Raw genomic sequence first — 27,970 nt, 5'->3', positions numbered from 1 at the left:
GCCAAACTGGAACTGAAGAGGGTTCCCCATAGGTGCAGTGTCACAATACATGCCAGGAACACCATTCTTCCCATCCCTGCTGGTCACAGACAGTGCAGGGCTGGGCTTGGCAGGGATGGGAAGTCAGAAAGGTAGGGAAAGCCTCATAGTGAATATGGGCCTTCCTTTAGGCTTTGAGGGATGAGCCACCCTGGGTTGGGAAGAAAGAGAAAGGAGCAGGAATGATGTTCCAGGGAGGGCGAACAGCCTGGATAAAGATCTAGAGGTGGTCCAGTCTGAGTAAGAAGAAGAAACCAGGAAAAGGATTCCTGGTAAGACTCTCTTCCCCACTCCCAGACCTCTGGCAAAAGACGCCAACGTTTCCCCAAGTGTCATATCCTCTAGGCATCTCCTGTTACTTCTATCTCCAACCTCAGGTCCAAACAGCCAAGCTCCAGGATCCATAGAAAACTAGGGTGGGTTTTCCACAGTCTGTCACTGCCTCCCTTCCTTCTGTTCCTCTAGACCTCCTGACTCTGATCTTTGCCCTGGATGTACTTTTCCTTTCATGTAAAAATAAATAATTTCTCTCAACCTGTCTGTCTGTCTGTCTCTCTCTCTCTCTCTCTCTCTCACACACACACACACACACACACACACACACACACACACACACACTGCTACACCTGCTTAAACTCCGGTGGCTTCTCACTGCCTTTAGGATAAAATCCCAAATTCTTACTCTAGGCCTGTCCCACCTTGTTCCTGGGCCCTCCCTGAGCTGGCTCAGCCACACCCACCTCCCCTTCTCAGCTGCCTTTTGTTCCAGGGTCTTCTGGGAGCCCATAGCCTTTGCTCATGCTGCACCTCTGTGGAGAAGGCTCTTCACTTGCAGGTGGCAACTTAACCATTATCCCCTCACAGAAGCCTTCCCTCCTAGTCTAAACCAGGGTACCTTTCTCATAGGACTCTGTTATTTTCCATCACACTGCTCATGTCACTCTCTATAACCATTTGTCTCTGTGTGACTCTTACTTCATACCAGCTCCCCACACTGGGGTGATGGCTTCTCAGGTTTCATTCACCCTAATTCCCCAGAGCCTAGTACACATCCTGACAAGTATTTGTCTTCTAAATATTCAAAAGACACCCCTCTGGCTGTAGGGTGAAAACCTAAGCTCTTGACACAAAGACCTTTACATATCTGAGCTTTGCTTGCTCTTCTGCTCCATGCCCCCCAAGTTGCCCCCCCCCCCCCCACCTCTGACCTCCTTAGGACCCTGGACTCCGGCCAGACCAGGTTACTTGCCATTTTTTGAACATAATCTGCCCTTTCTCATCTCCATCCTTTCCCATAAGCTTTTCTCTTAGCGGAGAATAGCAAATTCCTATTCACCCTCCAAGGCTCATTCTGGCTCCTTCCTGGACTCCCCCGGGCAGCATTCCCATCCCTCCATTCCCACATCAGTCTATCCCTTTCTTCTTCTCCTGTCTTCTCCATTAACTCCTGTAGGCACCCTCTATTCCTCTTCATCTCAAGTGCCTATTACAGGTTCTAGCACACAGTGGGACCTCAAAGGAAAGATCTGTCAGCTGAATGGTCTCCACTCAATAAAGGAGGAATATTCCAATGTTTCAGCAAACCCCCAAGCAGCATAAGTTTATTTGTGAGGCAATAAACTCCCTACCACAAGGAATTCTTTAAGCAGAGGCTGCATACCCTATCCAACAGTCTTTTTCAAATTCTTTGTGATCCATTACAAACATACATAAATATCACATTAAAAACAAAGTTTCACAAAACGATATTTACTTTTTCTTCCATGTGGTATACCCTGATTTTTTTTTTCTATTTCATTTTTCATAAATGCTGGTTTTAACCACTAAAAATGGGGTTTCAGGAGCCACAAATAAGTTGAGACCCACAGTCTGACAGACTCCCATGCTGGCCAGCATGTTAGATTCACTGATCTCCAGTGAACCATTTCCTCTTTGACACCAGTGGGCACATTTAGGTAACTTACCTCATCAAAAGGGTGATCCTCCTAGAGCTGAGAAGGGACTAGAAGGAAGTCTCTGTTGACTGCTTAATAGGTAGGAGGGCTCCCTGGTACAGCTGCCCAGAGACCAAGGCCTCCCACTCATTCAACTCAACAAATATTTTTAAGTCCCTACTACATGCTAGGCACTGTCCTAGTCTCTGGAGATACAGCCTTAATAAACAAGATATTAAAAACTCCTGGGGCACCTGGGTAGATCAGTCAGTTAAGTGTCCAACTCTTGATTTCAGCTCAGGTCATGATCTCACAGTTCATGAGTTTGAGCCCCACGGTGGGCTCCATGCTAATAGTGCAGAGTCTGCTTCGGATTCTGTCTCCTTCTCTCTCTGCCCTTCCCCTGCTCATGTGCTCTCGCTCTCTCTCAAAATAAACAAACTTTTTTTTAATGTTTGTTTTTTAATGTTTATTCATTTTTGAGAGAGAGAGAGCATGAGCAAGGGGGCAGGCAGAGAGAGTGGGGAGGGACAGAGGATCCGAAGCAGGCTCTGACCTGATAGCAGCGAGCCTGACGCGGGGCTCGAATTCACGAAACATGAGATCATGACCCGAGCTGAAGTCAGACGCTCAACTGACTGAGCCACCTAGGTGCCCCAATAAATAAACTTAAAAGGGATTAAAAACTCCTGCCATGATGGCAAGGCCGTAGAGAAATTGGAACCCTTGTGCATTGCTAATAGGTATATAAAATGGTGCAGCTTCATGGACAATGGTATGATGGTTCTTCAAAAAGTTAAACATAGAATTATCATATGATCCAGCAATTCCACTTCTGGGTATATACACAAAAGAATTAAAAGCAGACATCAGAACACATATTTGTACACCGATGTTCAGAGAAGCGTTATTAACAACTGCCAAAAAATGGAAGCAACTCAAATGTCCATCAACAGATGAATGGATAAATAAATGTGGTATATACATATAATGGAATATTATTCAACCTTAAAAAGGAAGGAAATTCTGACACATACTACCACATGGATAAATCTTTTTTTTTTTTTTTTTTTAATTTTTTTTTTTTTTCAACATTTATTTATTTTTGGGACAGAGAGAGACAGAGCATGAACGGGGGAGGGGCAGAGAGAGAGGGAGACACAGAATCGGAAACAGGCTCCAGGCTCTGAGCCATCAGCCCAGAGCCTGACGCGGGGCTCGAACTCACGGACTGCGAGATCGTGACCTGGCTGAAGTCGGACGCCCAACCGACTGCGCCACCCAGGCGCCCCCCACATGGATAAATCTTGAAGACATTATACTAAGTGTTTGATTCCACTTATGAGGTACCTAAAATAGGCAAATTCATAGAGACAGAGTAGAATGGTGGTTGCTAGGATCTGGAGGGAGAGAAGATAGGGCATTATTGTTTAAAGGGGTACAGAGTTTCAGTTTGGGATGATGAAAAAGGTCTGGAGATGAATGGTGGTAATGGTTATAAAACAATATGAATATACATAATGCCACTAAACTGTACAGTCAAAAATGGTTAAAATGGTAAATTTTATGTTATGTATATTTTACCTTTTTTTTTTAACCTGGCACTTGGAACTTAGGTTCTAGAGGCACAGACTGGGAAAACAGCTCATTAATAGAGTAGCATTATTTCTCCCCACCTCAGAGCAGGAGCCATAAACTACATCTGGGTTCTGGAGAGTCTGCGTGCGGTAGTAGGAGGGGGTCAGGAAATGGGAGGCATGCACAGGTTTCCCCACAATCTCTTGGCACAGAATAGTTCTCTTTGTATCTGTTTTCAATTTTAAGCATATTAAGATGAAATTTTGTTTGGATAAAAGGGCCACAACACAGATTCATCAATTCTAACAAATGTATCAATCTGGTGGGGGGTGTTGATGACAGGGACAGCTCTGCATGTTTGAGGGGCAGAGGGTATATGGGAAATCTTTGTACCATCCTCATAATTTGCTGTAAACCTAAAACTGTTCCCCCAAAAATAGTTTTTACAGGTGGGAAAGACCACTGCTGCCTAAAAACATGTTTCTAGACTACAACCTTCCTTTTCTAAAATGACCACTGGTTGAGAGATGTTTTCATGACGAGTGGGCAAGGACCACTCTGCAGGAGGGGTCCCCTAAGCATTTCACAGGCAGGTGTTGGCTCTGTGGGGCAGGGGGAGGAGTGGGTCCCATGAATGGACAGTGATCTGAGGAGAAGACTGACCTGGAAGCGTAGGCCTCACAGAACCATTCTAGCCTTTCCCCTGGGCTGAGGTGGTCAATTATTGGACCTCTGGCTCCATCTCCTCCCAAAGGCAGGTTTCTCAACTGAGTCACTTCCGGTCTTGCCCAGGGTGGGGTATGGAAACAGCACCCGATTTTGGCCTTGAAAACTTTGGCTCCAAGTCCTGGCTCTCCCCTTTATAAGACACTTAACGTCCCAGTCTGTTTACTTAGTTATAAAATGGGGATGACCTGATACCAACCATCTCCCAGGATATGATGAGTCATGACACCACTGGAGAACGCCCAGCACAATGCTAGGCACAGAAGAGACACACACAGGAAGCTTTAGTGTTTGGGCCCTGAAGCTCAGGAATGGTGTTGTAGGCCCCATCTGTGGGGCAGGGCCCCACACCCTTAGACCTGCCAGGCCAGCCTGGCCAGTCCTAGCACTTGCTCTGGGTGCACCTTGTGCACAGCCACCCCCACAACAAATAGCCAGGGAGAGCACTGGACTGATAAAGACAGCAGACCTCATGCCTTCAGAGCCAAGTCACAGTTTCAGGAGCTGGTTTCCAAGGAAGGAAGCCTCTGACTGCCGCCCCGACCCACCCCTTTCCTGAGGGACCACACCCTGCACTGCTGTGAACTCATCTCTACGTATGACAGTTTCTACATCGGGCTGTGACTTCTTGAAGACAGGTGAACTTTGCCCCAGGCAGGGGTTAAGAATATTCCACTAACATCTCCTCTACTATTGGGTACTTCATTTCACTCCATACATCTCTGTTGTTACTCCTCCCCGCCACACCCCACCCCCCACCATTCAACGACTATTTTCAAGGACAACAAAGTTGGAAACAAATGGAAATAGGGCATTTTTCTTTCTCTCTTACATTAACACTCTGTGTCTCTCCCTGACAGAGGGCCTGTTTTTGCCTCTTTGCCTGTTCATCCTCTTGCTCAAAACAGACTTCAATAAGGAAGCAGACAAGCAACCTCTGTGCTAGACGGGCTTCCTTTACAATCACTGCTAATTCTGGACTTCGGTCCTTCTGGACATTCTGACATGGGTGTATCACACACAAGGAATCACATACATGAGAAAAATCAGTAGGAAAATCTAAGCTCATCTGTCTTTTGCTGCTGCTGCCCACCCTTCTCCCTGTTAAAATCGTTTTAATTTCATCATAAGAATCTAATTTCCACTAGTTAGAATTGGGTGATTTTTCTCTACCCCTCACATTATATTCCTCCTGAAAAAAAAAAAAAAAATTTATTATGCAGTTTCTTAGAACCACCACTTGACCAAACCCTACTCCACTTCTGGCCTTGGGGACACATCAATGAATGGCTCTGCAAACCTCTGAAATCTTTTCAAAGACTTTTCATACTGTTATTTTAGTTTACTATTATTATTATTATTCTCCCCCATTAGGAGAAATGTTTCATCATTTTGTAATCAAACAGCATTTGCAAATATCAACAAGAGAATGTGTAATGTATTATGCACACACACTATATAACCATCTATTGTTAAGACAGAAACCTCCTGGTGGTGGAACACATCTCTAACCCCACTGGCTTCTACTTAATGTTCGCTTTCTCAGATGGCATGGAATAAATAAATAATCTTTGTCTCAGAAATACTTGGCTTTTCTCTGAGGTCCCCTCACTGATTGGAGCACCCTTGCAGTCATTCGGGGTGACTCACAGCAGCAGATCTGGGGACTGGGTGGCCAGGGAGCCTTGAGTGGACAGGCTACAGAAGAAACAGATACCTGGCCCTGCCTCAGCAAGTAGTCCATTTTCAGGCAAAGCAGTGAACAGGGTGGAATTGGTCTTCCAAGTCCATCCCTGCTACTCTGTAAAAACTCATTCCAGACCAAATCCCAGTGGCTTTGTCCTGTCCTCTGGTCATTTAGGCCACTCCACCCAGGCCTGCCATCCCCAGGGAGTGTCCATCTCAGAGTGTCCTCTCTATACCTATCTTCAGGGCATCAGGGAGCCACTATCAGCGAGCTTTCAGATGGGAAAGTATTTATGCACGATTTCACTCTGATGAACAAAGGAATCCAACAGTAACGGAGAGATTTTAGGCTGTGAAGTAGACTTAGAGCTGGGTGGGGAGGATGTGCTCTGTGAACCTGAGATCAAACCCATGAGGAGTATGGCTAGCCCTAATCAGGATCAGCTCGACAGCATTGAATTTATCCAGAATCACTTAGGTTCCAATAAAATACTTTTCCTAAAAAGTGAAGCTTCAATTGCCAAAACAGTATTTTAATCACTTGGAAGGGAAATGTTGTTAAAATATGGCTCACAGTCCCCCAGTGCCTTAAAAACTATCCTTTTCCCACTGAAGTTGTCATCATTACAAGCAGTCACTGTGAAACTAGACAACAACATGATTTTTGTTTCCTCACTCTTCCTCTGTCCTTTCCCATGGCTTTCACTTTCCTGTCATCTACATGTCTGCCTCTAAAAACTACCTACCACCACCACCCTTCCAGGCTGTTTCTTTTCTTCTGCAGGAGTTAGGAAATCAGATAGCCACTCTTGTCAGAATAGTGTGCTGTCAACAGACTTGAGGCCCTCAGAAGGTTAAAATACACCTGGTTTAGATGCAAGGATTTTGATGCAGTTATTTCTGCAGGTCCTATTTTCAATAACTTCCAGATCAGGGTGCGAGTCCAAAGGGAAATGAGGCTTCAAGACTTAATTCCACCCAGAATGTTCCTGCCATGTATTTGCCATCCATCCTCTGGCTAGTAACATGTTTCTATGGTTGTGGCCTTGCATACAGAGCTCCATGTTTTGCTCTTACTCTAGTTGTTATTTCATAGCCCTACTAAGTGAGCAGCACTGATGAGCCCCACGAGGCCTGGAAGCTTTGCCTCCCTGAGGAGCTTCACCAAGAGGAATGAGATGTACAGCCCTGTGATACCTGACACTGAGCTGCCATCTTTCTTCCAGGTTTCTGGAGCGCTTTACAGACTTCAGCCTCCTGCCACAGCACTGAGACAGCATCTATGACCATGGCCACTTTATGGTATGACCAACTGGGACCCTGGTCCACCACCAGGTAGACCACCACCACGGGCACGTGACTGCCAGTGCCATCATGAGTTGGCTCTTTAAGGAACCCAGTGGGTGATGTCTAGACAGGGTTACTTGGCCTGTGTTTGGAACAATGATCTCACTCTGCATTTTTTACCCTGTGGGTTGTGACCCATTACTGGGTTATGAAATCAGTTTAGTGGGTCACAACCAGCAATTTTCTTTAAAAAATAAATAGAACAGAAAATATCCAAGTGCATCACACACAGTGAGGGTGTTATTTTTAGAAAACTTATGCTTCGGTTTTATAGATCTGTATGTAGGTGTGTGTGGTAGCTGGGACATGAAATATATTTCTCACAGGGAGTGGTGGTCAAGGAAGTTTGAAATGCAGTGATCTAACACACATCCATCCTGCACCTACATCTTCCTGACACCCACCCCTGCTACTTGCACCCCTAACGAAAAGCCAAAAAGAATCTGTTCAGGGTCCTAAAAATGGCCTCATCTGGAAGGCACCGGAGTCAGGAAAGCCTTCTTGGAGGAAGTGGGGCTTGCTGTGTCATGAGCAGGAATAGGGAGGGGGCAGCATGGCAGAAGGAAAGGCATGGGCAGTGTACTGTGGTAAGAAGGAATGAGGTGAACAAGGACAAGGGAAGGCCTACAGGGGATAGCTATAGATACCTGCCTTCTGAGGGAGGCAAACTGAGGGGCTGAAGCTAGAGGAGTGGAAGAAAGAAAGCTGATTTGATTCCAAATACCCATTTTCAAAGTTACCTTTGGGGGACATGTGATAGTGGGGAGTGAAGTGGCGTGTCAGGCCTAGTGCCCCTATCTCTCATTGATCCAGTGATAGTGCCTGCTTTCTTTTATCTTTGTAAATTTAACTTTTAATCAATTAAAATGAAAAACCTTCAGTTCCTCAGTCACAATAGCCACATTTCAAACACTCAATAGCCACATATGACTAGTGGCCATATTCTATAACACAGAACATTTCCATCAATGCAGAAAGGTCTACTGGACAGGGATGTTCTAGAGTGAGCAAATGATTAATTCATTCCAGGACTTCCTTCCCTCAAGAATCCAACAACTTCCATTATTTCTATTACACCCATACTTCTAAATGCAAATATCTCTGGGAGAGGTACTGGGATGGCTTGAAAGAGTAACTGGTTGATATTAACGGCCTGAGGAAAGCCAGAGTCTAAGAAGCCATCCACCATAGGCTGAGTATATGGGACAGACAGAATACGGGATGAAGGGATGTCAGAAGATAAGACACTGCCGTAGCCAAATGTGCTGTCTGAGGATACTGAAGAGTAAGGATAAGCTCCTGTATCAGGGGATGTGGAAAACTTAGAGAACTGTGAGGAAGTGACCCGCAGTTATTACTCATCTTCAAGTAAGAGTTTATGCCCCAATAGTCCTTGGCAAGGGGGTTACTGTATGGGAAACAAGCACTTCTCTACTTCTAGGGAAGGAGTAAGAAAAAGTGCATGCAGGCCTTCCCTATGAACTTGGCCCTCTTCTGCCCTCTGTATGTGCTCTGTGACCACGTCCATGGTTCTATCTCCTTTATACCAATGACTCTCTGAAAAATATCACAGGCCCAGGCCTAGAGACCCAAATACTAACTTGTTATTTCTACCAGGAGCCTCCATTAGCAATCCCAATGTGAATTTTACCAATCTCTGGCCCACTGCCTTCCCTACCCCGCTTCCTGTATTCTGGCTTCTGGCTCACCCTCCACCTGCTCACTCCATCATCCAGGTCAGCACCCTATGAGTCACCCCAGACTCCTCCCCCTTTTTCTTTGCTCCCCACCCAAGGTCACATCTTGGCCACTTCTCCACTCTGCTGTGAATCTGCCCAGCTCTGATCCTCTCCAGCCCTCACTATCACAGGGACCACCCGCTGGTCTTCGTGCTTCCAGTCACAGCCACCTCTAGCCTAGTGTTTCTTAACCACAGATAAGCAACAGAATAACTTGGAGGCAGTTAAAATATAGATTCTGACTCAGTCGATCTGGCCAGGTTGAGCATGTGTATTTTGCGAAAGTGCTCCAGGTGATTCTGATGTGCACCCTTCATTAAGAACCACTGCCTCCTCCTCCTCATTACTAATAACAACAAAAACAACAATTAACATTTTTTGTGTACTCACATGCACTGCCTCATGTAATCTTCATGACAACCTTGTGAGGTAGGAGCTATCATCTACTCCCATTTTACAGTTGTTGAAACTGAGGCACAAAAGTGTCATAGTTAGAGGCAGGACCAAAACATGACCCACCACTTCTAACCATTCTGCTCTCTACACCACTGTATAGACATGACTTGATGTGTAGCTCCCTCCTTAGCTTGGGGACACACTCATGATACCCTTCTCCATCCAACCTCCCACAACAGCTCCTTCATGCAACAAGAAAAATCTTGGGGGGTGGTGGGGAGAGGGGAAAATGGGTGATGGGTATTGAGGAGGGCACTTGTTGGGAGGAGCACTGGGTGTTGTATGTAAGGGATGAACCACGGGAATCTACCCCAAAAAACAAGAGCACACTTTACACACTGTATGTTAGCCAATTTGACAATAAATTGTATTTAAAAAAAAAGAAATATCTTGATCATGGTGGTGGTTATAGAGTGTACACATTATAAAAATTCACTGAGATGTGTGCTTAGGATTTGTGAATTTACAGTACACTCACTACTCCTCAGTAAAAAAGATCCTGAGGGGCGCCTGCAGTTAAGCATCCGACTCTTGATTTCGGTTCAGGTGTAAGATCGAGCCCTACGTTCGGCTCCATGCTGATAGCACAGAGCTTGCTTGGGATTCTCTTTCTCCCTCCCTCTCTCTCAAAATATATTTTTAAAAATCCTGGAAAAGTCACTTAAGAAAGGACTACAAAAATAAAGAAATAAAATAAAGGGGCACTTGGGTGGTTCAGTTGGTTAAGTGTCCGGTGCTTGATTTCAGCTCAGGTCATGATCTCATGGTTGGTAAGATTGAGCCCTGCATGGGGCTCCATGCTCAAAACGGAGCCTGCTTGAGAGTCTCTCTCTCCCTTTCTCAAAATAAATAAACATTAAAAAAAAAAAAAAGAAATAAAAAGAAAGACCCAAGCAAATGTGAAATCAGTAAAAACAGGCATGCACAGAAGAAACTAGGAAAAAGCCATCACAGTGCTGGTGATTATGAAGAATTCTTTCTGGAACAACACATTTAAGAACAGATTAAGAAAAGATTCCCAGAGCTAACCCACAAGAAATCCTTAGAGGAGACCAGGGTTGAAGACAGCACTACCTGGAGGCAGGATCCCCTGCAAGATGGACAGGAAAACCCCAGTATAGGATGGCTTGGCTACAGTGGGGAGCATGTGGCTAGCCACAGCAGCAGAGACACAGGAGCTCTGAAGGTCCACAGGACTGTCTTTGGGTCAGAGACTGGGGAATACCCCCAAGTAGAAGTCAATGGCAGTGAGGGGCTTCTTCCTTAAAGGACCATGTGATTTCTGCATCAAGAAGTCCAGCCCCATCAAATCCAGCTCCTGTTATGGTTGGATAAGGACTCCACTGGGATCACTCATGTTTCTAGCTCCCCTGTGCAGTCACTTGGCACATTGATTTTGAAGTCTATCCTAAAAGAACAAAGAAAAATCTGAGAAAAGAAGTGTGATGAAGTATACCTCACACTAGCACCTATTAAGATATATTTAAGGAAAATGTGATCAAAACAGACGGTAGGAACAGACAATTCACTGGAACAGACCAGAGAATCCCAGGTATACATGGAAATGTAAGATGCAATCAGTATTTCAGACCAGGAGGCTAAGAATAGGTATTTTAATTATTAGTGACCAGGAAAAAGAAGTTAAATCCTTAACTCTCACAATTCACCAAAATATGACAAACTCCATCTAGACTAAGAATTAAATGTAAATTAAAAAAAAAAAGAAACCATTTAAGTATTGAAAATTTATGTGAACATATAACTCTGTAGCAGATAAAGCCTTTCTAAGCCTAACACAAAGACAGAAACACACGCCAGGCCTAGAGATCCAAATACCAAGTTCTCTCCACCAGGAGCTTCCATCAACAATCCCAAGGAGAATTATAATAATCTCTGCCCCTGTCCCCCACCCCTGCTTTTTCATGCATTCCCAATTCTGGCTCATCCTCCAATTGCTCACTCTGCCATCCAGGTCAGCACCCTGTGAATCACCTTACACTCCTCCTGCTCCTTCCTCATTCTCCCCCTTCCCAAGGTTACCACTTCTTGGCCACCTCTCCATTCTGTCTTGAATCTGTCCAGCTTGATCTTCTCCAGACTGACCCCCACTGAGGGCCTCACCTGTCACCCCTGTTACCAGCTCAAGGATTGCCCATGGGCCTCTCTGCTTCCAGTCACAGCTGCCACCTCCAGCCCAATGGTATGGAAAGCCTATAAAGACTACCTTGATTACATGGACATTTTAGATTTATGAATTCTTAAATAGTGAACAAAACTAAAGGACAAATGACAATCTAGGATAAAGTATTTGTTATATAAGAAAGAAGAGTTAATAGCCTGAATATGTATCAAGTTCTCTCATAAATCAAAAAGACAAAAAAATAACATACACTAAATAATAAAATACTGCACAAATGAAATGAAAACAAGAAAATAATATACCAGTAGAAAACTGCACATAATCAATTCTTCAAAGAGAATTACCAATGACTAATTGGCCTGTAAAAAGAGTCCAAGTAATAAAATAATTTTTTAAAAAGAAAAGCAAAATAAAGAAGCAACAATGAAATACTATTTTTGCTTATCAAATTTGCAATTTAAAAAAATAATAATGCCTAATATTGGAGAGGATGTAGTCAAAAAGATGCTCTCATAGGACTGGGGGTAAGAGCCTAAGCTGATACATCTGGAAGGCAACTGGGTAATATGTATCAAAATCTTTGAAAATGTGCATATTCTTTGATCTAGCAATTCTACTTCAAGACTATATCCTAAGGATAAAAATAAAGATGTACACAAAGTCAGCATTATGTATAAGCCACAGCTGTTAGGAACTTAAGGGGCAATAATAAGGGATTAGTTAAATGTTGGTAGGTACACAATGAAATACTACAGATCTATAAGAAGTTTATTGCCAAGGAAAACCATTTACAACGTATTGTTAAGTATAAAAAGCAAGTCATAGAACAGTATGTACAATATGGACCCATTTATGTAATGAAATGTGTAAGGGTGTATACATCCATATATATGCACACAAAAGAGATCTACAGGCATGTAACTAAAACAGTAATAATAATACAAACCTTTGTCTAGTATTTTACGATTTCTTATTTCCATCTTTGTTCTTTGTATTTCCCACTTTTATTTTTTTTTTAATTTTATTTATTTTTTTTTAATTTTTTTTTCTAACTTTTTTTATTTTTGAGACAGAGAGAGACAACAGGCTCCAGGCTCTGAGCTGTCAGCACAGAGCCCGATGCGAGGCTCGAACTCACGGACTGCAAGATCATAACCTGAGCAGAAGTCGGACGCTCAACCGACTGAGCCACCCAGGTGCCCATATTTCCCACTTTTAAAAGAAACCCGGTGGTATGATATAGACCTCCTTCTCTACCATCCACCTGGTATGGGGAATTCCTATCCAGCATTCCCACTTGACTCTGAGCATCTACATCCCTTACATGTGACATATATGGTATTTCTTGTGTTCCTGTTTAACTTTTCAAACTTTATCTTGTCTCTTCAACTCTCTAGACCATGGGTAAGAGACACCATGGGTGTCTTACAGTGCCTATACATAGCAAGTTCTTGGCAAATGGCCCAAGAAAGACACGTCACCTCTGTGCCCATGCCCCTGTGGACTGCCAGAGCATGGACTGGTTGGCTCCACAGGTGTGACATTCAAGCTCAGCTCCAGGCCAGGCTTGAGGCTGCATGTTGTGGGACACCTGTCAATCTGGTCCTGTTGAAGTTGCTTATTGTTGCTGCTAATTATTGTGGAGTGATGGAACTGTTTGTTTAAAGCATAGGCTGCTGCCCCCACACACAGAGGCAAAGCCAATCCTATGGGCATCCTATAATTAATGAGCCAGTAAGTATTTCCTCTGGTGTGAAGTTGGCTTTGATCCAACAGATCCCTTCCCACTTCTTCCGCCACCTTCACCCCATTTACGACTTCCCATCTTGGCTGCTGGAGGCCTTCATTGGAGAAGCACTCCCTTCATCAAAACTATAGGCCTAGTCAGAACAGTCCAGTGTCCCTGGTGTCCCAAGCTTGATTCACCAGCTCCTCCTTGTCCTCCTAGGTGACCAAGTTTGCTCTCATATCTAAGGAAATCTGTTACCCAAGCAGCCCAGCCTGTAGGCCAAGAAACCAAAAAAGCCCTGGGAGACCGCTGTAGGAAAGACACAGGATTTTTTCATGCATATTCAATAAGTCAACCTTCACAGTTGTCCACAATCTCTGTGATCAGTACTCACTTTGATCAAATTCTCTGGAGAAAAAAAATACAAAAGCCATCGGACATGGAAGAGTCAGGATCTGGGAGAAAAGGCCGTCAACTGCTTTTTTTTTTTTCTCTCCCTGTATAGATCTAAACAATCTCTGGTGCTCCCAAGGCTCTAGAAGGAGCAAAAAGAGAGGTCCTGGATGGAGTGCTTGCCATGAGCATGTGTAAGAGGCATATGGAGACCAAGCCTAGACTGCCACCATGGAAACCTTGGGCTAGGTATTTTACAGCTCCATGCCTCAGTTTCCTCATCTGCAAAATGGGATGATAATAGTGGAACCTGCCTCACAGACTTGTGAGAATTAAATGAGTTAATGGATATAAAGCACTTAGAACAGTGGCAAGCTACAAGTGAACAAGACGTAAGTGTTTGCCACTGTTAACAGAAGCAGGAGGAGTCATACGGTGACAGCCATATGCTCGGCACTGTCTGCCCTTCTGTACCTGATGGTTTCTCAGCCTCAACACTATTAACATTTTGGGCTGGATAAGTCTTTGTTGTGAACAGCTGTCCTGTGCACTGTAGGATGTTTAGCAGTATCTCTAGCCTCTCTCTACCCAATATTCCAGTAGTATCTCCCAGCTCTCCAATACCAATTTGTGACAACCAAAAATATCACCAAACATTGCAAAATGTCCCCTACTAGTGGGTAGAGGCGAAATTGCCCCATTTCAGAACCAGTGGTCTAGTCCTATAAAAACCACTGTCATGCGGGCACCCAGCTGGCTCAGTCAGTGGAGAATGTGACTCCTGATCTCAGGGTCATGAGTTCAAGCCCCACACTAGGCATAGAATTTATTAAAAAAAAAAAAAAAAGCCACTGCCATGGAGAAACTATGTCTCACACTCTGAGCAGGTCTGGTGTGGATCCAGGCCTAGAGGTCCCACAATGGAGCTCCTTGTGGTTTGATGCAGGAGCTGCAGGTGGGGAAGTAGAGAGCAGTCAGTTCCGGATCTGTAGGTGGCTGCCATTTTCTCTCCTTGCAGATGGAATGGGAAACTGGGGCCTAGGCAGCAATCTATTTGGGAGGTACCTCACCCATGAGAGACTAAGAGGGTGCAGAGAGAAAAAGAGTCGAGGAGCTGACTTCTTTGGCAGGCTGTGTCTATAGCCTTAATTAGAGGGAGCCCTGCTGAGTCCAGAGGGGAGAAGGCCAGATAGGATTCAGAGCTAAAGCCTTGGCCATGGCAGAAAAAATTCCCCTAACCTAGTGAGGCCTCTGGGCATAGGAGCCTCTGCAGCCCCTCTCTTCTCAGGAAACAAGTGGGCCCTGCACTTGGTTATGAAAAGAAATACACTGTTCCTTTGATAAAATAACCTCCTGACCATTTAGCACTATTAAAGCTTAACGTGCATTTATTTTGACATAGGAGTTGCTACAAATATATTCTATGGTTACATTAGCACAGATGCACAGCATCTCTGCAGGGACCTCACTGCCCGGTTCAAATCCCAGGGTTCAAATCCAGATCTACCACCTAGCAGATACGTGACTATGGGAAAGTTATTGATCTCTTTGTGACTTAATTCCATCATTTCTGAAGCAGGGGCAATAACAGGACCTATGTCACTAGACTGTTACAAGGGTTATATGAGCTACTACATGCAAAGAACAATGTGGTCAACAAATGCTATAGTTATTAATGTGTTCATGTGTCCTTAGCTGGTAATAGCTAAAAATTTGGAAATTTATGCCAGTCAACTGGTTAAATGCATGTGGCACATCTATTCTATGAAATACTAAGCACCATCAAAAGAAATGAAGTTGAGGGCGCCTGGGTGGCTCAGTCAGTTAAGCATCCAACTTCGGCTCAGGTCATGATCTCATGGTTTGTGAGTTCAAGCCCCACATCGGGCTCTATGCTGTCAGCTCAGGGCCTGGAGCCTGCTTGGGATTCTGTGTCTCCTTCTCTCTCTGCCCTCCCCCACTTGTGCCCTGTCTCTGTCTCTCAAAAATAAATAAATGTAAAAAAAAATTTTTTTAAAGAAATGAAGTTGAACTGTATCTAGTTACATAATAGAATTCATTTAATAAGATCAAATTGCTAAATAACGAATCGAACATGTTACAGATAAGTATATACAGTTTGGGATTATTTGTATATAAAAAGAGCTATACAGAAATACATGTATGTCACTTTATCTACATAGAAAATTTCTAGAAGCACCATCAAGCTGTTAGCAATATTATATCTCGGGATTGGGAATGGAGGACTGGAGAACTTTTGCTTTCTCCTCTGGTACTGTTAAAATTTCCAACTATGATGGGGCACCTGAATGGCTCAGTCGGTGGAGCATCTGACTTCGGCTCAGGTCATGATCTCAGGGCTCGTGGGTTCGAGCCCCATGTCAGGCTCTGTGCTGACCACTTGTTCAGAGCCTGGAGGCTGCTTCGGATTCTGTGTCTCCTTCTTTCTCTGCCCCTCCCCTGCTCACGCTGTCTCACTCTGTCTCTTAAAAATAAATAAATGTAAAAAACAGATTAAAAAAAATTTCCAGCTACAAGCCTGTATTTTGTTTAAATAATATTGCTTAATTTTTTAATGTTTATTTATTTTGAGATAAAGAAAAAGGGAGAGAACAAGTGCGTACATTAGGAAGGGGTAGAGAGGGAGAGCGAGAATCCCAAGCAGGCTCCACGCTGTCAGTGCAGAGCCTAACCCAGGGCTCAATCTCACAAATGTGAGATCAAAACCTGAGCCAAAAACAAAAGTCAGATGCTTAACTGACTGAGCCACCAGGCAACCCGAAAATAATAATGTTTTTTAAAAGGAACAAGATAGGGGTGCCTGGGTGTGTCAGTTGAGTGTCCAACCCTTGATATTTGCTCAGGTCATGGTCCCAGGGTCATGGGGTCAAGGCTTAAGACTCTTTCTCTCTCCCCCTCTGCCCCTCTCTGCTATTTGCAGGTGATCTCTCTCTCTTTCTGATAGATAGATAGATAGATAGATAGATAGATAGATGATAGATATCTACTGATGTGGAAATATTTTTAAGATACTGCAATTTTTTTTCAAAAGTAGAATATGAATAGCACAAGCCACAGGAATGAATCTCATTAATAAATTCAAGTATGCGGGAAACCAAACTTTAGTTTCTATAACTCAACTCAATGTTTATGGTAAGTTTCCATCGTGCCAACAGGAAAGTTAATTCTAGGTGTGTCTGAGTTTTCCAGAACACTGAGAAGTGCCAGTCATGGGACAGAGGAGGTGGCTGTGAGGCTGGCTGAGGCCAGATATAATAGCCTCCGCTACTCTGTGCCACCCATGGGCAGCCAGGAATCTTGCACTTGGCCCCACCATATGGGGCTCTCTTAGCTCTTACTCCTGCCTGCCCAGGTGATCTGCTAGAAGGCAAGGTGGGACTCTGGACACCACAAGAGCTTTCTCCCCTGTCTCTCCTGCCCCCACCCCCAGTCTGGGGAGGGGAAGTCTACAAAGAGTTAGGGGTCTTTCCACTCCAGGTGAAATCCTTCTTCCATCTTGTCTCTTGCCAAGGTATTGAGTCTGTGTAAGAGAATCCTGTTTTTCTTTTTCTTTCTTTCTTTCTTTCTTTCTTTCTTTCTTTCTTTCTTTCTTTCTTTCTTTCTTTCTTTCTCTCTCTCTCTCTCTCTCTCTCTCTCTCTCTCTCTCTCTCTCTTTCTCTCTCTCTTTCTCTTTCTTTCTTTCTTTCTCTCTCTCTCTCTCTCTCTCTCTCTCTCTCTCTCTCTCTCTCTCTCTTTCTTTCTTTCTTTCTTTCTTTCTTTCTTTCTTTCTTTCTTTCTTTCTTTCTTTCTTTCTTTCTTTCTTTCTATTTATTCTTGAAAGAGAGAGACCAAGAATGAGTGGGGAGGGTCAGAGAGAGAGGGAGACACAGAATCTGAAGCAGGCTCCAGGCTCTGAGCTGTAAGCACAGAGCCCGATGTGGGGCTTGAACCCACAAGCTGTGAGATCAGGACCTGAGCCAAAGTCGGATGCCCAACCAACTGAGCCTCCTAGGCGCCCCAAGAGAATCCTGTTTCTTCACTGAGCTATTCAGCAAACCCTAAAGTTTTCCTCAGTGCGTAAACTTTTGGCATACAAGTGCCAGAGATACCTGAAACTTGATTCCATTTTCTAATCTGGGGAGCTAGCTCAGGAGGAAATGAGCTCCAAGAATGTGACAGTGAGAAAAGGGAAAATCCAAAGGGAGGAAAGAGATTTCTCAAATATTATGCCAGCCACACATATGTGTAAATGCAGAGCAAAAAGTCTGAATATTCCCATCAAAGAATTAATAGTGTCTACCAGTAGAGTAAGTTTCAAGACAGGGGAAGGGCTAGAAGGAGAGCTTTACCTTTTTATGTATTTCTAAACTGCTTTTTATGCTTTAAAGATGAAGTTCTACTGAGTATTGCTTATATAATCTACTATTTTAAATATATAAATACGCATATATCTTTTGCCTCCAGGCTGAAGTTGGGAGGGTGATGCAGGTCACACCTATCTGGCCCACTGATGGGCAGAACCTTGGGGGGTGTATTTGCATGAAGAGTTGAGAGACTAATGTTAAGAAAAAACTCTTTCTAAGGGAAGAAGGCAACAAGCACAATAAGCTGACCCAAAGCCAAAACTTTGCTCAGTGGAAAGAAGGAAATAATTCTGAGCTAAAGTGGTAGTTGTGATGTGCACGTATCAGTGGAACCAAACCTCAAGGCTCTCTCTGTAAGGCAATGGGGGTGCCAGCAGCCTCACAGCCCTGCTCCTACAGTAGAGCCAGCTGACCTCATGCCAAGAGGAGTGTCAGTGGCTCCCAGCAGGCGTCGAGTGTCTGATGGGTGTGGCAATGTCCAGCAGAACTGATAGCTCCATAGGGTGTGGCAGGGGCAAAGGGAGGTTGCAGAGCTGGAGGAGGGGAAAAGATAGCTGGGAGTGGGGAGGGTGTAGTTGTCTAACCTTATCCACCAGCACAAGGGAGACATACACCCTGGGGACGCCCAGAATGCTCTCAGGGTGAGGGTGTGGGAAGTAGGCAAGACCTGGAATTCTACACTGGCAGGAAGGTAGGGGTAAGAGTCAGAGATACACGTGGACGAGCTATAATGATGTAATGAGTGCACAGGTGTTCAGGTGCATGCACAGGCGGGGAGCACAGAAGAGGGAGCCACAAAGTCTACATAGGAGGAGGGGTCAGGGAAGCTCTCCTAAGTCAACTGACGTTGGTAATTCAGAGTGGGTGGAAAGGGTGGAGGGCATGAGGAACTGTGTGTGCAAAGGCCTGGAATACAAGGGAGCTAGCCAGAGTTTGGGGGAACTAACTGAAAGCAGCTCAGACTAAATACAGGGGAGTGGTCAATGAGGCCACAGATTATGTTCCTTGGTAAGGAATTTGGACTTTATCCTGCTGGCAACAGTGAAACTCAGAAGAGGGCTTTATGCAGGGAAATTAGATGAACAAATTAGCAAGAAAGCTTTTCACCGTTATGCTCCCACCACTCCTAGCTAACTCCCCCTGGTCTCAGAGGGCTGCTTCCTCCAGTTAAGTGTTCCCTGACCACCTCTTGGACTCAGGCAGCCCTCAGCTCAGGCTTCTAGAGGTTCCCAAGCACCTCCTCTTTCCCTCTCCATCACACTGTGTCTTGATTACCTATGCCCCGTACGTTTTTCTCTCCCCTCATACACTGTGAGGGCTGGAAACCAAGAACTATGTCTATTGAGTTCTACATTGTATCCCCAGCACCCCACACAGTGCTTGGCATAAGTATTCCATATGTATTTACTTAATAGGGAAAAAGAAAAAAAAAAAAAAAGCCCATGAGAAGATAATCCTGTGGTTTCCAGCCAGGGCTGCAGATTATAGGTTGGAAAGGGGAGACAAGGGGACCAGGGAGAAGGCTTTTGCAGTAGTTTAGTTAAGGAGTGATGAGGGCCTGACCTCAGGCAGTGGTGGTAGAACTGGAGAGCAGAGAGAGATTGAGAAAATATTTAGGAGGCAGCACTGGTAGGCTTGAGTGACTAGATGAGGGAAGTGAGGGGATCAGATAAGGAGAGGAGGGCTCCTGGGCTTCTGATTTAAGCAGTGGGTAGATGCCAGATTAACCAACACTGGCTATTCTGGAAGAAGAGGCAATGTGTTGAGGAAGATGATGAAATCACAGTTTAGACATGTTGACTTTGACATGCCTGTAGGGCACACAGGTGGAGGGGTCCCAGGGGCAGCTGGAATCATAGCACTGGAGCCCAGGACAGACATCAGGACTAAAGATAGAAATTTGGGAGCTGTCAGCCTACAGCTGATTAAAGATCAAGGAGGGGACAAGATACCCCAGGGAGCAACAGAGAAGGGGAAACAACAAGGAGGATCCCCACCTATAAGAGGTAGGCTCAGGGGGAGCTATGGAGGGAAAAGGAGACATGAGAGAGGGAGGGAGAAAAGAAAGCAGTATCACAGGGGAGAAGTGACTTTAAGGACTAGTAAACAGGGTCCAACAGTGTGTAGAAACTTAGAGCCAGCCCCAGCTCTGGTCTCCCTTAACAGTTGAGAAAACTGAGGTCCAGGGACACTGAGGTGTTCAAAGCCACAAGCTATTATTGCCCATAGTCACATACATCAGTGGCTCTCAACTATGATCCCTGGAGTCCGGGGCGGGGGGGGGGGGGGGGGGGGGGGAGTCCCAAAGACCCTTTCAGTGTGGTCCAAGAGGTAAAGAACATTTTTATAAGAATACCAATACTTTTTTTGCAGTATTCAGTTTGTTGACATTTGAACTGATAATGCAAAAGCAAAAGTGGGTAAAACTGCTGGGGACCTAACACAAACCAGTGAAGTTATATTCTTCACTGCAGGCACTCTGGTTTAACAAAAAGGCTAGCTTCACATAAGAATGCCCGTGATAGAATAATAATTACTGATTCTTTAAAAACATGACCCTTGGGACACCTGGCTGGCTCAGTCAGTGGAGACTGTGACTCTTGATTTCAGGGTTGTGAGTTCAAGCCCCACGTTGGGTGTAGAGATTACTTAAAAAAAATCTTAAAAAAAGAAAAAAAACCATGACTCCTGAGTACATCTTGTTAATGGTCTATGCATAAAGCACTTCTGTTACATATCAGGACATACCAAAGTACTACATACATGTATGTGATTGTTTGCATTGAGAAGTGAACCACCTGCTTTTTTTTTTTTTTTTTTAACGTTTATTTATTTTTGAGACAGAGAGAGACAGAGCATGAACGGGGGAGGGTCAGAGAGAGGGAGACACAGAATCGGAAGCGGGCTCCAGGCTCTGAGCCATCAACCCAGAGCCTGACGCGGGGCTCGAACTCACGGACCGCGAGATCATGACCTGAGCTGAAGTCGGACGCTTAACCGACTGAGCCACCCAGGCGCCCCACCACCTGCTTTTTTCATGAAACATCATTTTATTAGAAAAGCAACAAAAAGAAAAAAGGAAAGAGCACTGACAAACTGTGATTACTCAGACTTGGGTATCTGCAGCCATTTTTTCAAAAATGAATGAAGTGAGCTTATCACGTCAAGGAAAACTGATAGTATTTTTTTGCCAATGATAAAATTTGAGCTGACAAGTGAAAATCAGAATTATAGAAAACTTGTCCCCACACCATGACTTCACAGCTTCCTGGTACTTAAAGACTTTGCTGAGGAAATAAGTGGTAATATTAATGAATGTAATACTATGGATTGAAATGTGTCTACATTTGGAAGATCTGCATAAATCACTGATCCATTATTTTCCAAATGACTAATGCATGATGTCACAAAGAATGAACAAAAGACCCATTCAAACTACAAGACAGATCAATGGAGTTGAATATAGCTGAGGATGAGAAGTTCATTGATATACTTTCAGATCTCACATGGTGATTAACCTTTCAGAAACTGCCATTAGTCCTATTTTGGTGAAATATCAAAGAAGATATCCACAATTATCTGAAAAGTCTATAAAAAATACCAAATACAGGGGTGCCTGGGTGGCTCAGTTGGTTAGGCGTCCGACTTTGGCTCAGGTCATGATCTCATGGTTCATGAGTTTGAGCCCCGTGTTGGAGCCTGGAGCCTGCCTCGGGTTCCGTGTGTGTGTGTGTGTGTGTGTGTGTGTGTGTGTGTGTGTGTGTGTGTCTTTCTGCCCCTCCCCTGCTCATGGTCTGTCTCTCTCTCCCTCAAAAAAAATAAACATTAAAAGATTAAAAAAAAAAATACCAACTACAAATCTGTATGAAGCAGGTTTTTAGCAATGTATCATAAAAGACTGGTAAAGAAGCAGATATGAGAATCCAACTGTCTTCTTTTAAGCCAGTCATTAAAGAAATTTCCAAAACTGTAAAATAATGACTCACTGAGTTTAAAGTTTGTTTTTTTTTAAGTTTTATTTATTTAAGTAATCTCTACACCCAAAGTGGGGCTCAAACTCATGACCTCGAGATCAAGAGTTGCATGCTCCTCAGACTGAGCCAGCCAGGTGCCACTGAATTTTTTTTATTTTAGATGATATATTTTTATAAAAGGTATGTTGGGGCACCTGGGTGGCTCAGTTGGTTAAGCATCTGACTTCAGCTCAGGTCATGATCTCTGGCTTGTGGGTTCAAGCCCTGATCTCATGACTTGTGGGTTTGAGCCCTGTGTTGGGCTCTGTGCTGACAGCTCAGAGCCTGGAGCCTGCTTTGGATTCTGTGTCTCCCTCTCTCTATCTACCCCTCCCCACTCATGCTTTGTCTCTCTCTCAAAAATAAATAAACATTAAAAAACATACATACATATATATATGTGTATTTTAATATATAAAGGATTTATTACTGTTATTTTTATATAATTAATAAGTACTTCTAAAGCCTGTTTCTAATGTATGTTTCCATATTTGTATTATGGTAAATATCTACAGCTACAGAACACATAAAGGCATCTGAAGTCTTCATTAATTTTTAAGAGTGTAAAAGGGTCCCGAGACCAAAACATTTGAGAATGCTGATACAGACCACCCTTTCCTGCCTCCCAGTTCTTGGATCTTATTTCTAGTACACCCACCCCTCCCATGCATTTCTCCACAAAATACAGAATTATAAAAACTAAAAAAAAAAAAAAAAAAAAAAAAAAATCAAAAACGAAACTTAGCTGAGGAAGAGATGAGAGAGCAGGCACTGTGAACTAAACAGACAATAAGACCCTTTCCTTCCCTTCAAAATAATGTTCCTTTAAGGGCCAGGTCCTGTTAAATAGCCCTGCCAGGCTAGGCTGGGTTCCTCCAAAAACCCTTCCTACTGCCACCTGTGGGAGAAGAAAGACTGGGGGCAGAGGGCTCAATGGGAGTTCAGGTGTCATCTCCTTCATGTTCAGTATCTGAACATGATGCCTCTCTTCCCCACTCAAGCCTAGAGGTCCATCAATCATTAAAGATGCATTATTTTACTTGCAACTAAGGTCTTCTCTTTAGTTTATAAGCCACATAGGTTTCTTTTTTATCCTCTGTTCATTCTTATGGGTAACTGGTCTTTTTATAATAATTTGTAAGAAAAAGTGACTCTATTACTTTTCAATTGCAAAATTAGTTTTAAAGTGATTAAAAGTTGGGGCACCTAGGTGGCTCAGTCAGTTAAGCATCTGACTTCAGCTCAGGTCATGATCTCACCATTTGTGCATTCGAGCCCCACGTCAGGCCCTGTGCTGACAGCTCAAAGCCTGGAGCCTGCTTCAGATTCTGTGTCTCCCTCTCTCTTGGCTCCTCCCCTGCTCACACTCTGTCTCTCTCTATCAAAAATAAATACACATTAAAAAATTTTTTTAAATAAATTTTTAAAAATGATTAAAAGTAAAATTAATGAAATAGAAGACAAAGAAACAATAGACATAATGCAAAAGTCGGTTCTTACAAAACAGACCTCTAACAAAATTATCATGAAAAAAGCATGAAGCATTAAATATGCAATATTAGGAATGAAAAAGGGAAGATAGAGTACAATATAGGAAAACAAGACTAGGAAAATTTTATGCTAATAATTTTTTTTTAAGAAAAATTTTAAATTACCAAATTACTTGACTAGAGAAGGAAAAGTAATAGCTTTACTAAGATTTATATAGTAGTAGTAGTAGCAGTAATATCCTGGGGTCTCCTCTTAAATGCAAACCCCTCAGGGAAGTGCTAGTGAGTTCCTTCTTAGGTTGCCTTTTGTGACGCAAAAGATGGGTCTTTGGAACCTAGGCCTATCTGGATGGAAGGAAAGAGGGTGCTGAGAATACAGAGAAGGTGCTGGCACTTACCCTTGTTTGACATCCCTGGTTGGCCTGAAGTCAGATTACCAGGTTATACCATGCTGCCAAGACATCCCCTGCTTGCTTCCACAAGACTCAGTACCTCAAACATGAGATTTCGCCTGCCCTGTCAGCCTACAATCCCCTCTTCCTTACCTGCTTCCTCCTTCCCTCCCCTCCTCACTCCTTCCTTTCTCCTTCTCTTCTTCTTCCCTCTCCCAACCTCCTCTCCCCCATCTTCTGTTGGAAGACAGAGTAGCTTCAGGTGTGGTTGGAGTCCTATCAGGTTCTGTACCACCTCTCCCCATATCCAGTCCTCTACCTATGCCCATCGCCTGGTACTTCTGGCCACAGGAGTTGCAGCAAATATGTGGAGGCCTGAAGCCTAACCCTCAGCCTGTCTTCGCCCATTCCCCAAACTCATTTCTGAGTCTGATGTCAGAATGGGATAGAGAAGGTGTCCAAGGAGTGTGATGGTATGTGCAGTAAAGAGAAGTAGTTGTCTAGCTCTGAGTCCTGGTATTGAAGTTAATGCAAGAGATCTATCATTTATATCTTATACTGTCTGTAGCTCAAATGAATGTCTGAAACATATAAGCACTACTGTGTCTCTAATTTGTCAGTTGGATGAATAAAAGTTAAATCTATTTAAATGTGTTACTCTGTCAGGGCACCTGGGTTGATCAGTTGGTTAAGCGTCCAACTCTGAGTTCAGGTCATGATCTCACAATTTTGTGGGATCAAGCTCTGTGTTGGGCTCTGCACTGTCAGCATGGAGCCTGCTTGGGATTCTCTCTCTCCCTCTCTCTTTGCCCCTCCTCCACACACACTGTCTCTAAATAAATGAACATTAAAAAAATAAAATAAAAATGTGTTACTCTGTCTATACCAGTTTGTGACCACTAGCACTATCTTAAGCAACAGACTCTAGAAGCACCACCACTACTGTGTGTGTGTGTGTACACAGTGTGCACGCACACGCGCATGTGCATGAGCACACGCATGCCCTCACATTGGCAGTGGAAATCCATTAAATATTTTAATGACAGAAAAGATGACCTCCTTCAGAATGGGGATGACCAATGTATACAACATTGCTGTGGTCAAGTTGTGAGGTCATGGCGAGTAGGAGTGGGAAGGAGGCCACAACAGAGAATTTAGTTTAGCTAGAAAAGGTTCCTTGGTGAACTTTGCAATGATTTAGTCTTGGATTGACCCTAGCCCCTAGCAGCCCCTAGGGCAGGTACTTCAATGGACTCTTAAACATTGCTCAAAGCCTCAGGGGTGGGATAGGATGTGGAGGACAGATACTCACTGAGACCTACAACTTCTGCTGACTACCTGGGTCTTGAGTAGCCAGCCTGTCCAGATAACAAAAAACTGATGCTGTAGTGACACTGACCACACCCAAGGGCAGGACACTTGACCGCGCATGTTCAAGTGCATTAACAGACACAGTGAGTTGGAACAATTTAAAATCTGGACCATACCAGATGTTCAGTGGTCCTTACCAAAGTCAGCCTCTGGTGAGAATGTAGATAGTAACCCAGCAACAGAGAACTAAAAACCTACAGGAATAAGGAAAAGGTGCCACAACATGAGCACTTCCTAGTCCAGATTGGTATTATGATTTGAAAGGCCCTAAGGAAGGTCCCCAAACCCTCCACGTATTTAGTAAAATGATGCCTAAAATCCCCAAATTAGAGTGCTCTTCCTTTCACTGCACTTCCACTACTTGGGGCAGTGCTGGGTGAAGCTGGGACCAGTGTTACTTTGAGCTGTTGGCACTCTTCCACCCCAGATCAGATGAAGATTCTGAGAAAGAAGTGTGATGGAAGTAACAATCAGGACACAACTTTCTAACATTGCCTGCAACTGATTCTATTGCCAATCTAGACTTTCAGGTCTCTCTCCCTAATTCCACCAAACCTGAGTTCAATATTCACCAACATCAAGGTGCTTCTTCAAAGTACCCAGCACTCCCTGCCACCTGAGACCTACTAAGTAGGGTGCTCTCAGCAGGGGCTCTATGTGGGTCCAAGGGCTAGAAGTGAGTAACTCCAGACCTCCCTCTGCAGCTGCCTCTCTATCCAGTATGAGGTAGGGACTTTGGAGGTGACACAGTAGGAAGCCTGGTAAATTTTGGTGTGATCTGTCAGGCCCTTAGAATAAGTCCCCCTTGGGGCGCCTGGGTGGCGCAGTCGGTTAAGCGTCCGACTTCAGCCAGGTCACGATCTCGCGGTCCGTGAGTTCGAGCCCCGCGTCGGGCTCTGGGCTGATGGCTCGGAGCCTGGAGCCTGTTTCCGACTCTGTGTCTCCCTCTCTCTCTGCCCCTCCCCCGTTCATGCTCTGTCTCTCTCTGTCCCAAAAATAAATAAAAAACGTTGAAAAAAAAAAATTAAAAAAAAAAAAGAATAAGTCCCCCTTCCAAAAATATCCCTCCTTCTCCAGACCCACCTGGCACCTAATATTTCACCATTAGACGGCCCTTAAAGTTACTCAATAAGTCTCCAGAGAAACACAGAGATCTCTTAACTTGGAGTGGGGGTGGAAGATTAGTGAGAAGTCACATAAAAACAAATCAATGATAGCCCTGGAATTCCTAGATGAGGGGTTTAGAGGTGGCAATCCAGTGGGAAGAGGAGTGAGGGTGGGGAAGTCAGAGGGTCGGGAGTATCTATAATAAAAGCATGTTTTCATAACAAATACAGTTTTTAATTACATCAAAACCAGTCACTTCCCCCCTGGGTCATTTTGCCTGTCAGAGGCAGGCAGACACTCAAGGCTGAGCTGAGGAATATTATAATTCTCTGCAAAGTCTCCTCCCTGGAGGAGGCTGAGGAAGGGAGTGCAGCCCCTTGGGCCAAGAATGGCAGGAAAAGAGCAAAGTTGTAGGCTGGATTGCCTAGTCACATGATGAGATCTCACTGCTTCTTGTCACGTAATCTCTTTTTCCCTCCTCCTCTGGTCTCTCCCTCTCCTCCTTTCCCCTCCCTCTGCTCTGTTTTGATTTGGTTAAAATAGATGCAAACGCTGGTCTTTTCTATTTTTAATACCTAGCCATTACATAATCCACAACGTAATTGCTGACTTGAAAAACTACTGGCAAGAGTAGAAAATCCCCAGAGTTTTAAAACAGGAAAAGGATTATTACAGCACAAAAGCCTCTGGCAGTTTTACTGACTGGTAAACTGTCTGTAATCGTCACTGCCAGTGGAAGTCACATGGGCCCTGGGAAACACTTTTCCCACCCCAGGAAAAGCAGGCTGGGGGAAGGGATGAGCCACAACCTTAGCTAGAGGGAGGCTGCTTTTTTGGGGGGGCGGGGGGGGGGGGGGCGGAGGGGGGGTGGATCCTGGAGCTCCTACCAGCCCAGACACCAGGGCTGACGGAGTGAGCTTTAGGTTATCTGCCCTCCCCAGGACTCCATTTAACTGCTTTTGTTTCTTCCTAGAGAGTGAAGTCTCCAGCAGTGGACATCCCTCATTAACTTCCTGGGCCTTCTACAGCCTCAAACATCCAGCCCCTGAGTGAGGGTGGACTATCCCAGTTAAATATATGAGTTTTTAAAGACAGAGGAGCAAGGAAGACTGCTTGTTAACCACTGAGACCTGACCCATTCCTCTGCTTTCCACACATTAGGCCAACCCCTATACTATTTAATTATTCAATAAAATGAACCAATAAAAGTATAATAACTAGAGACTTGGTAAAGGTTGGAAGGGAAGAAGATTTTGCCGCCCCAAAATAGGTCTCTGGCATAAGGATTTTTCTGAGCTAAAAGTAATCAAAATGTGGGGCACCTGGGTGGCTTGGTCAGTTAAGCCTCCAACTTTGGTTCAGGTCATGATCTCATGGTTCTGAGTTCGAACCCCACATAGGGTTCTCCACTGTCAGCCATACCAAAATTATCTCATTAAGACAAAACTGTCTAGGGGCACCTGGGT

The 27,970-nt window shown here is 44.2% G+C and overlaps 2 long non-coding RNA genes across 12 annotated transcripts in view; one reads left to right on the top strand and one right to left on the bottom strand.

Moving 5' to 3' along the window:
* Positions 1-27,970, bottom strand: part of LOC131484962 (uncharacterized) — a 106,391-nt gene that overhangs the window by 22,959 nt on the left and 55,462 nt on the right. For 4 of the 10 annotated variants that reach the window (XR_009248537.1, XR_009248539.1, XR_009248543.1 and 1 more), the window contains 2 exons: positions 23,404-23,522; positions 15,805-16,252 (listed from right to left, as the gene is read on the bottom strand). The exons of 4 other annotated variants lie outside the window; for them this stretch is intronic. This is a non-coding gene — a long non-coding RNA (uncharacterized LOC131484962). Of the gene's footprint in view, positions 1-15,804; positions 16,253-23,403; positions 23,523-27,970 lie in introns of those variants that run through there. 2 more of the 10 variants (XR_009248542.1, XR_009248538.1) reach the window with 1 other exon arrangement.
* On the top strand, positions 75-27,726 carry LOC131484963 (uncharacterized). 2 transcript variants are annotated; one of them, XR_009248548.1, is made up of 3 exons: positions 75-311; positions 7,190-7,265; positions 27,478-27,726. It is a non-coding gene; the product is annotated as an uncharacterized LOC131484963 (long non-coding RNA). The 2 variants fall into 2 exon arrangements; XR_009248547.1 differs by having other exon boundaries at positions 7,190-7,298.

The sequence above is a fragment of the Neofelis nebulosa genome, chromosome 9, assembly GCF_028018385.1.
Source record: "Neofelis nebulosa isolate mNeoNeb1 chromosome 9, mNeoNeb1.pri, whole genome shotgun sequence".
In the NCBI taxonomy this organism is placed as follows: Eukaryota; Metazoa; Chordata; class Mammalia; order Carnivora; family Felidae; genus Neofelis; species Neofelis nebulosa.
Note: the sequence above shows the minus strand (reverse complement) of the source record. Positions and strands in the feature narration are given on the sequence as shown.